General features: G+C 42.4%; 1 long non-coding RNA gene across 1 annotated transcript in view; it reads left to right on the top strand.

Moving 5' to 3' along the window:
• The window catches only part of LOC141570729 (uncharacterized), a 29838-nt gene that overhangs the window by 4541 nt on the left and 15564 nt on the right, over positions 1-9733 (top strand). The window contains exon 2 of the long non-coding RNA XR_012495176.2: positions 3947-4398. This is a non-coding gene — a long non-coding RNA (uncharacterized LOC141570729). The remainder of the gene's footprint in view (positions 1-3946; positions 4399-9733) is intronic.

The raw sequence follows: 9733 nt of genomic DNA, 5'->3' as shown, positions 1-9733 counted from the left end.
GCCTAATTAACGCTAAACAAAGTTATTTGCAGCGATGAGTAGAATTGTCCATGTTGAAAGCTGAAAACATCAGGACTAATTTGTTGTGGTGTAATAAAATTTACTTAAGTCCTTTAACCACAGAACAAATTAGCCAGTAACTTTCCTCCTCCCACAAGGTAATATTTATGAACCAGCTGTTTAGACTCAGCCTAAAATCCTTTCAATTAATTCATGCTCAGGATTTTGTGGTTTGCTATAATGTTCATTGTCACTCCAAAAGCAGAGGGAAGCCTCTTAGTGTGGTACTTACAGAGCTAGACCTAGACTGCCGGGCTTAGCTGCATACTAGCTACATGGTCTTGCACAATTATTTACCTTTTGTGCCTCAGTTTTCTCATCTGTAAAATGGGGCTCTTAAGAGCATCTTTCTCATGGGATTGTTATGAGGATGAAGTGATTAAATATTTGCAAAATCCTTAGAGCAATGTTTGACACATAATAAATACCATACAAATATTCACCAAATAAAAGGCATGACTACTCATAGAGATTTGTGATTAGCTTTCTGGTCTACCCATGTGTGATTTACTACATGTCTTAACAATTACGAGGTTATTGATTTTTTTAATAAAAAACCTAGATTGTGAACTTTTGGGGGGCAAGAACTCTGATCTAGAGCTTGAATATTGGTAAAGGGGTAAATCGAGAATACGTGAGGCCAGCTAAAGCTCACACTCAACAGAGACCATTGTTGCAGTGGTCTTAGCTAAAATATTGACACACATCATTGCATTTACCAAAACATGGATCTTAGAACAACTGAAAACAAAGGTAGTGCCCAGCACTGTGATTAAAAGCCACATGATTGTGATGCTGGAGAGTTCAGAATGAGGGGCCGGGCAGCGGCTACTTCAGTCTGTCACAGTAAGGATCGTGACACTGTCCAGATCAGAAGGAAGGAAGGGAGAGAGAGGAAGAGAGGGAGGGAGGGAGAGAAGGAGGGAGGGAGGGAGGGAGAGAGGAGGGAGGGAGGGAGGGAGGGAGGGTAGGAGGAAGGAAGGAAGGAAGGAAGGAAGGAAGGAAGGAAGGAAGGAAGGAAGGAAGGAAAGGGAGGTAAGGAAGGGAGGGAGGGTAGGAAGAAGGAAGGGACAGAGGGAGGCAGGAAGGCCAAAAGCAAACTAACAAGATCTGGTCAATAGCCCTTAGCAAATATTTTCTTAGAATTTTTGTTTTCACAAAGTTATCTTGACTATTTGAACTCTGGAAATGGAATGTGAACATCCAGAACCTTTGAAGACATTGCAAAATGTATTTTCCATCGCTGTGCCAAAACTTTCATTTTACTCAAGGGTCACTCATCCATATCTGGGTCAGCCACAGGCTAGGGCACGTTGGCTTTGCTTCTGAGAATGGAGGAACTTGTTGTCACCTTTGGGCGGCAGTTGCAGTCTTCATTTCTATGGAGAGTTGCCGTGGTTGACTGACCTCTGGTTAAACATCCTCGTCTAGTAGGGACGTTACTGGTCAGTTGCTATAATTCCTGTACCAAGAGTGGTGCCTGGCAGCTGGAAGGCACTTATCAGTACTGATTGAATGAAAACATAAGTGAATGTGTGAGTGAAGGTAACGACTGGACTTACTTCTTCCTACTCACTCTCATGCTGTGATGGTGGACCCACGCCCTGGGTGAGATGGGTTTACTAAGAACGGACTTACTAAAAGTCGGTGCAGTTTTCCCACCTGTACTCACTTTCAAGTGTCTTATCCAACTTCACTGTGCTTTGTGTGTGTGAGGTGAACATATAACATTTACCATCTTAATCATTTTTAAGTGTACAGCTGAGTGTCAGTAAGTACATTGACACTGTTATGCAACTCTCACCAAACATCCATTCCAGAGCTTTTGTACTTCCCAAACTGAACCTCTGCACCTTCGTATTAAGCAGTAAGTCCCCATTCTTCCCCAGCCGTCAGGCCCAGCCCCTGGCCACCATCATTTCACTTTCTGAACTTGACTACCCCAAGCACTGCATGTAAGTGGCATCATACAGCATTTGTGCTTTTGTGACTGGCTTATGTGACTTAGCGTAGTGTCAAGAATCATTCATGTTGTAGAATGATCACAATTCCATTGTATGTATCGATCACATTTTGTTTATCTATTCATCCATCAATGGACACTAGGGTTGCCTCAACCTTTTGGCTATTCTAAATAATGCTGCGAGGAACATAGGTATACAAACATCTCTTTGAGTCTCTGCTTTCAATTATTTTGGGTATAAACCCAGAAGTGGAACTGCTGGATCATATGGTAATTCTGCTTAACTTTTTGAGGAACGTCCATACTGTTCTCCACAGCAGAAAACACTTCCGCCAATAATACATAAGGGCTCCAATTTCTCCACATCCTCACCAACAGTTGTTATTTTCTACGCTTAAAAAAATAATAATAATCATTCTAATGGGTGTGAAGTGGCATTCCACTGTGGTTTCAACTTACTTGCACTTCCCTAATGATTAGCGATGTTGAACATCTTTTTATGTGCTTATTAGGCGTGTGTATAGTCTCTTTGGAGAAATACCGTTTAAGTCCTCTGACTATTCATTCTCTTTGAAAATATTATGCCATCACTGTTGATATCCATAACAATTAAAAATTTGAGAAACCCTTATCTTTCAACTTTAATTCTGCATCGTATCTGAGCCTATGTTGCTCCTTAATTACACGAAGTCCCTGAATAACTATAAAAACTTTTATTTTAACATCAGTTAGGGTTAGATTTTTATAACAGAATACAATGGGTAGAGGTTAATGGTGGTGAGGATGAAGATGGTGGCAGAATATAAGTGAGCACTTAGGTGGTGGCGGCTTCTGCTAAATGCTCTGCATGTATTAATTAATTCAACCCCCTATCTGAGATATGTACTATTATTGTTCCCAATATACAGACAAAGGAACCAAGGCACAAAGGATTTACAGTATCTTGTGCTAGGTATTTCAGTTATTAAATGGTAGCCTGGGATTTGAACCCAGGGCCGTATAGAAAATATCCTCTAAAAAGTACAAATGACTTCCCAAGAACTGAATGATTCCCAGAAAGCCATGTCTGATCGTTTTCCTGGCTGAGCAGAGGCTCGGAGAACCGGTCCACCTGGCAACCTGCCAGTCCAGGGGATGGGAGAGATGCCCCAGGTCCACCATCAGAGCACGGCAGTGAGCAACTGCTGCAGTGGTGAAGCTAGTATGAGGCCAAGACCCAAGCTGGCATTTCGCAACCAATGCTGAGAAATCCAGAGGGCCAAGGCGGACATAGGGAAGCCAAGAGGCGAAGCCTACACAGGCAGGAAGAGCACGAAGAGCACTTGAGAGAGGGGCCAACATGGCAGGAGAGAAGCAAGACTAAAGAACCCTAACACCGTCCCGAGGGCACAGGCGGTAGCTTCTGGACTCCTTCACACTGGGCCCTTTAAAGCTGTTCAAGCTAGGACCTCACGCGCTACAATTTAAAATGTGTTCCTTGGTCTGGGGTTTAGTCTCCTGTAAAAATAATACCAGTCAACTGGATTACAAGGCCCTCCTATCTGTCATTTACACCTTAGGGTCGACAAGCCTTAAGCTCCAAGAGCAGATGCTGACAAGGAGAGGGCAAAAAGAGCTGAAATGCTGGCTAAATGGGGTGCAGGAGGTCAGCTGAAAGCAGTAAAGGGAATTGAAAGATGTGGGGGTGGTGTCTGTGGACAAGAACTTCACGATTTTGTGTAGGTCCAGACCAGAACTTAGCATTTCCTTAATTTTTTCTTTTTTTTTCTTTTTTTTTTTTTTTTAATTAGACAGCTTCACTGCTTCTCAAATTCCTGCCATCTGTCCTGCCTGTGGTTTGCACTGAGCGGTGCTCACTCACTGTCTCTGGCCTTTGAGCCTGGTGTTTGCACCCCCTGAGTGTGCTTTTTCTGTCCCTTTCAGCTGGGTGACTCCCGTGGGCCTTCCAGACGTCGCTCAATCCGCTCTCCTTTGGGAAGCAATTCTGGACCATCCACGATGAGTTAGCAACCTGGCCCCACCACCCGCCACGTATTCCCCTCGCTCCCACTGCACCCGTATGCTGGGAGCCACTTGACCAAGTCCTCGTCTCTCTCCACGCTTGACTGGGAGCTCCCGAAGCCAGGGACAAAGATCTCAGTCTCCCTTGGGTCTCCTGCTCCACGGCTGCTGGACACTGAATGTGCAGGTGCAGAATGCAGAATGTAGGATTTATGCCTCTCTTCAAGGTTTATCATCCATTTTCCTCCTCATCACCAGTTCCTTGAGTCTGCAAGGAGACTGCTTCCCTTTCTCTACAAATGGGCTCTGAGTACTCAGATGTCCTTGTCAACGAACCCGCCTTCCGAATGATGGCACTTCCTCCTTCATGCCTGGTAAGCTTTTTAAGATTGCAGGGACAGTAGGAGCCTTGCCACATGAAATATACAAATGAAAAACAATTTTGCCATATAACCTGATGAAAGAGTAAAAATTGATGGACAGCTGCAATCTCTAAAATTTTGAGAGACTTCACTGGGCTTGCAGCTCTGATTAACCAACAAAGCATACTTTTTTTATATTTCATTAAAGAGGAACAAACAAATGGTAGCCTTTGTGGCTTTGTCTACACCCCCACCCTGCTCCCATTTTAGAAGTAAATCCAGGAGTAGTGAAAAAGGAACAGATCGCTCTTTTTCCTCCGACTCATTTATTTCTCAGCATCCCCATGCAGGCATGCTGTTAGTTGACTGCTTTTCTAGCCTGGAATTTTGCCTCAGTGTTATTAACATTTAAGAGAGAGCCACTGGTGGAAGAGAGTGAATCTTGGAACCATCTAGATCTGGCTTCCCACCATCAATTACTTGAACGATAATGGGAAATCACTCATCCTTTCTGTGCCTCAATTTCCTCTACTGTAAAAGGAATAGAAGGTACTGGATGATTTCTGAAATCCCATCTAATCCTATAATCATGATTCTGAGATGAAAATTTCCACAAACAGGGTGGTTTAAAAACATGTGCTGCATCTAAATGATTACATGCCAGATAGCAAATCAAACCCATCGTGTCAAAAAATATTGACCGACACTGGAAAGACTCATATTTGTTTCCTTATTTTTGGGAAGAAATACTCTTTCTTTCCTCTTGTAAGGATTGCTTCTGTGTGTATTGAAGGTGCAATGGGGACTTCTGAAGTCCTTTTGTCTTTATAAGGAAAGAGCCTATCTGATACTGAGATGTGTCTGAAGGGCATGTAACCCAGAGATGGAGAAACAGCCCTAGTACATTATTTGAGCTCCTGGATTCAGCCATACCTGAAGCAGTAATATTCTTATGTCTTGCAGGTAGATGAGCCAAAAAAACTCCTCCTCTTCGCATTATTTTTCAATTATTCCTATTTAAGATAGGTTTCTTGTCAGATAGCTGCATCTGAAATAATACTAATATAGCATATGCAGACAAATTTTGTGAAAAACATATTTATGTACAGAAAAATATTAGAAGAATAAACCCCAAATGATTGTTATCATGGGTGATAAGATGAAAGGCCATTTTTACATATTTTCTTATGGCAATCACTCAACTCTGCCATTATGGCATGAAAACAGCCCCACATAATTTGTAAAATTAATGAGCATGGCTGTGTTCCAATAACACTTTAGGAAATTCAAGTTTTATATAATGTTCTCATGTCACAAAATATTCTTCATCTTTGGATTACTTTCAACTATTTATAAATGTAAAAAGCCATCTCAGCTCACAAACCATAGAAGGTCAGGTCCACATTTGGCCAGCGGGATGTAGTTGGATGATCTTTGCTCTGCTCATAGTAGGATATCTGTCATCACACTCACTTTTGCTGCAGTTTCAACTTCTGTGACCCTCACGTTGATCCCTCCGTGTCTGGCATGGTCTTTGAGGAAGCTTCAGGGGTTGGGGGTTGTTGATGAGGTTTGTGTCTCCAGGGGCATTTATGTTCTTTCCTTTCACTGAGACGCCTACAGGCGTCTTCCTGCTTTCCCACCCTTTGCATCAGACCTTGTGTCCCCACACCTCTGCTCAAGAGAGCAGCCACGTGGCAATTCTTGGGGTTGTCAAGCCCTATTTTGGAATCTGAGCTTGAAGCTAATAGATCTTGCAAGGATTTTTTCTTGCTTGCTGCCATGTTGGTTGTCTACTCCATCATCATCACCAAGTGGGGGAAATTTATTGCTCTGTCAAAAATATTAAGTAAATGATCAGCCCATGGCAATTTAAACTTTTAAAAGAATCTTTCATTTGGGAACATTTTTGAAGTTTTATGTTAAGAAGGAAGAAAAAGGTCAAAGGGTTTGCATTGATGGCTGTCCTGGTGTGTCAATTAAGAATGTTTCCAGCTATGACTCACAATAAATCTACATTATGGTGGATAAAATAAATAAGAGTCACAGGTCACAGGAAGCCCAGAAGCAGGCATTGCTGGTACTGGTTTTGCTTCCCTACCCTGTGATTCTCTTGGTCCTTCTGTTATGAAGGCTGTTCAAGCTCTAAGCACTGTGTCAAATTCAAGGGAGGAAGAAGGAGAAGAAACAGCACCAGTTACAGGAATCCTTCCCAGATGCTCCAGTAGATAATGGAACACTGTGCAGTAAGTACAGTGTTCTGTACAGTAAGTAGCACTGTACAGAATGGCCCCATGTAACTATCCTGACTGCAGGGGTAGCTGGGAAAGCAAGATCTAGCTTTTTCAGGCTCTGTGGTGGTGGGGTAGGGGTGGAGGTGACAATAGACAGGGGGTTAGGAAGAGCTGTTGGGTGGGCGTAACATTTATGTGATACTCAATAAAAGTCCTGATGGAAGGCAAAGCTTTTTTACCTTATGCCTGTGAGATGGGCTACTCCAGGAAGCATAGACTTTATTTGTCTTATACAATGGGGTAGCCCCACCTCCTAGCACATTGCAATCACTCAGTAAATATTTGCAGAATGAAAGAATGCATGAGTTAACGACAAGAGCTCTTGGAAACTCATGGTTGGTAAGGTCTATCCTTTTCTGGACAACACACCCTCAAAGAATCCTTTGGTTCACTCATGCCCCTCAGATCTTCAAACATACGTAGTTTAAAGCTATACATGTGACACATATGACAGAAAGTGCTCCAACACAGCTCCACCAGCTGTCTCTGCCCATAATTTAAGCCCTGCTGAAATCCTACCTGTCACGGACGCCTTTCTTGACTGGTGAGACAAAGTGCTCTACCTCCACAATCTTTCCCAGCTCAGGATAAAGCTTATTTAGTGGCTGCCCAGAGCTGGAAATTGTAAGACATAGTAAGACAAATAAGGTAAAGATAAGGTGGGGGGAAGCATTGCACGTCTTCATTCAGCCCTTCTTATGTTTCAGACACAATGCTAGGGACGTTCCATATGGTTGTTGAGACTTTACTGAGGAGAAAGAGAAAGCTCACACAATTCAGCGTGAGCCTTCGAGAAATATCATGAGCTAAATAAAACAAGATTGAAAAAAGAAAAAAATGAATATTACCAAAAGGCCCAAACTAGTAGATGTGGTTCCAGTGGCAGGCTGCCTGAGGGCATTAATCACCTCTTCTATCCCAAAACGACCAGAGGAATTAAAAAAGAAGGACACATAAAAATCAAAAAAGAAACACCAATGGGCAAAATGTTGCATCATATTCTTGGAAGAGGGGAGGTCACTGGGGAGGTCGCACTCAACAGAGAGAGAAAACTTTCCACTCAAATGCCCACGGTAGAGAAATCCAACAAGAAAAACAGCTAACAATCATCTGATCATATGTTTTAAATGATGATTATATTCCTGGCACTTCTTGGATGTAACAAGATGCTTTGAAATTGGATCAGTTAGAGAACAAGAAAGAATTCTTGGAAATTAAAAATGTGATCATCCAAATAAGACACTCAAGAATGCCTTGCCCATCGTCCAAGTTTAATCAATGTTAATTATTGATTTGGACCATTTACTCTCTGGTTCCACTTTTCTCTCCCATTATCATGTTGTGATCTACCCCTAGGTCCAATCCAGAGCACCCTCTATATTACAAACTGTTACTGGACAGAGGGGAAAATTTTAGAATCTTGGATTATATCACAAACTCTAATCTGTATCTCTCCTTTGAAAGGAATGGACAGTGAGGTGAAGAGAAGCCCATCAATGTTTCTAAGGTCATGTAACTACTTAGTGGGACAACCAAGAATAGAGCCTGGCTCCCAAGTGGTGCCCCTCCATCTACTGTGTTTTCTTGGTTCAGCACTGCTGTGGGCATGTGAGGTGGGTTGGCTCAGCCGCCTTCTTTCAGGGAACGCCTACCTCTCCCCAGTTCCACGATGTGCGATGCCCATCATTAGAGTATCTTCATTGCTTCCGGACAAGAAGGGGCCAATGACCCACAAAGAACCAACTTGAGCCTTCCCTGCATTTGGAATACAGACATTAGAATAAATAAGTCACTTTTCACCAGGCTTATTCGTACAGGGGAGGGAAAGAATATTTTCCATTTACTTGTCTTAGGTCCCTAAGCTGGGGTCCTATAAATCAGACAGGCAAAAGACAGATTAATGGGAGAAAAACAAACACAAGCTTGTTAACATGTGCATCATTCATACACATGGGCGTAACCAGCAATGAGTGAGCCAAAGAGGTGGCTAGAATTTGGGCTTATATACCATCTGAAGCTAAACAAAGACAAGGGGCAAGGGCAGCAAGTGATGGAAGGGGACCAGGAGAAGTATGGCAAACAAGGGTTGTCTAGTAAGGTTTGTTATGCAGATGTAAGTCTCCAGTCATAAGAGTTGTTAACAGTCCTCCTCTTCCTGGTACAGGAGAGGGAGACATCTTGACAAATGGACATCTATAAATACAAATTTCCTTTACAGAGGACAATTTGTGCCTTGTTTTTAGAGCTTTTCCTGTGTCTACTGATTCTCAAAGGTCTTTAGCTCAAATGAATCCATACCCTAAAGGAGCACATTTAGGGGTGGCATGTTCTGGTACCCTACATTTGTTAGGAAGGCTCTGCAGAGACAGTGGCCACCGCTAGGTCGACCCAGGCTGTGGAGACAGGGGCAGAGAGCCACTGCGGAGCGTGGCCAGGGGAAACCCCTAGATGACAGTGGTGCGGCCAGTCTCAAGATCAATCGGTCTAGTTGGGACAGGAAGCCAGAGGATTCCGGAAGGAAAGGTTCCAGGGAGAAGAATGGAATTGGTTATGTAATACATTTGAGCATTTGGAAAATAATATGGAAGGTACCTGGTAGAGCTGATGGCATACTTGGAAAAAATTTAAACCTAGAAAACCAAGCAAGCAAACAAAAGGGAGGCAATGAGGGCAATGTTTGTTGTCCAGGAAGAACAAACAGTTGTATGAGAAGTGAAACATATATTACATCATGCTTCTTGACTCAGCAATAAGCAATATTGACATGGTTATAGTAAGGTGAGAAAAATTGTGACACACTATATTGGTAGGATGAGAGGAGACAAAATGTGGGGAAGAGTAACAGACAAATTTTCATCTTGTAACAGGAAGTCTAAAGGTAATGTCTAGAATGATAAAAAGTAGAAAAGGCACATCATTTAAACACAGAGAGTATCAAAAAAAGTATACACATTTTAAGAAAGAAAAACTGTATTAAAATTATAATACTCAATATATACTAATAACAAAAGACGAATACAAGTCACGTTTGACTTCTGCAATTATAAGAGGTG

Source organism: Rhinolophus sinicus, chromosome 3 (genome assembly GCF_057876585.1).
Source record: "Rhinolophus sinicus isolate RSI-liver-muscle chromosome 3, RSI-T2T, whole genome shotgun sequence".
Taxonomy (NCBI): Eukaryota; Metazoa; Chordata; class Mammalia; order Chiroptera; family Rhinolophidae; genus Rhinolophus; species Rhinolophus sinicus.
This window is presented reverse-complemented; position numbering and strand designations above follow the sequence as displayed.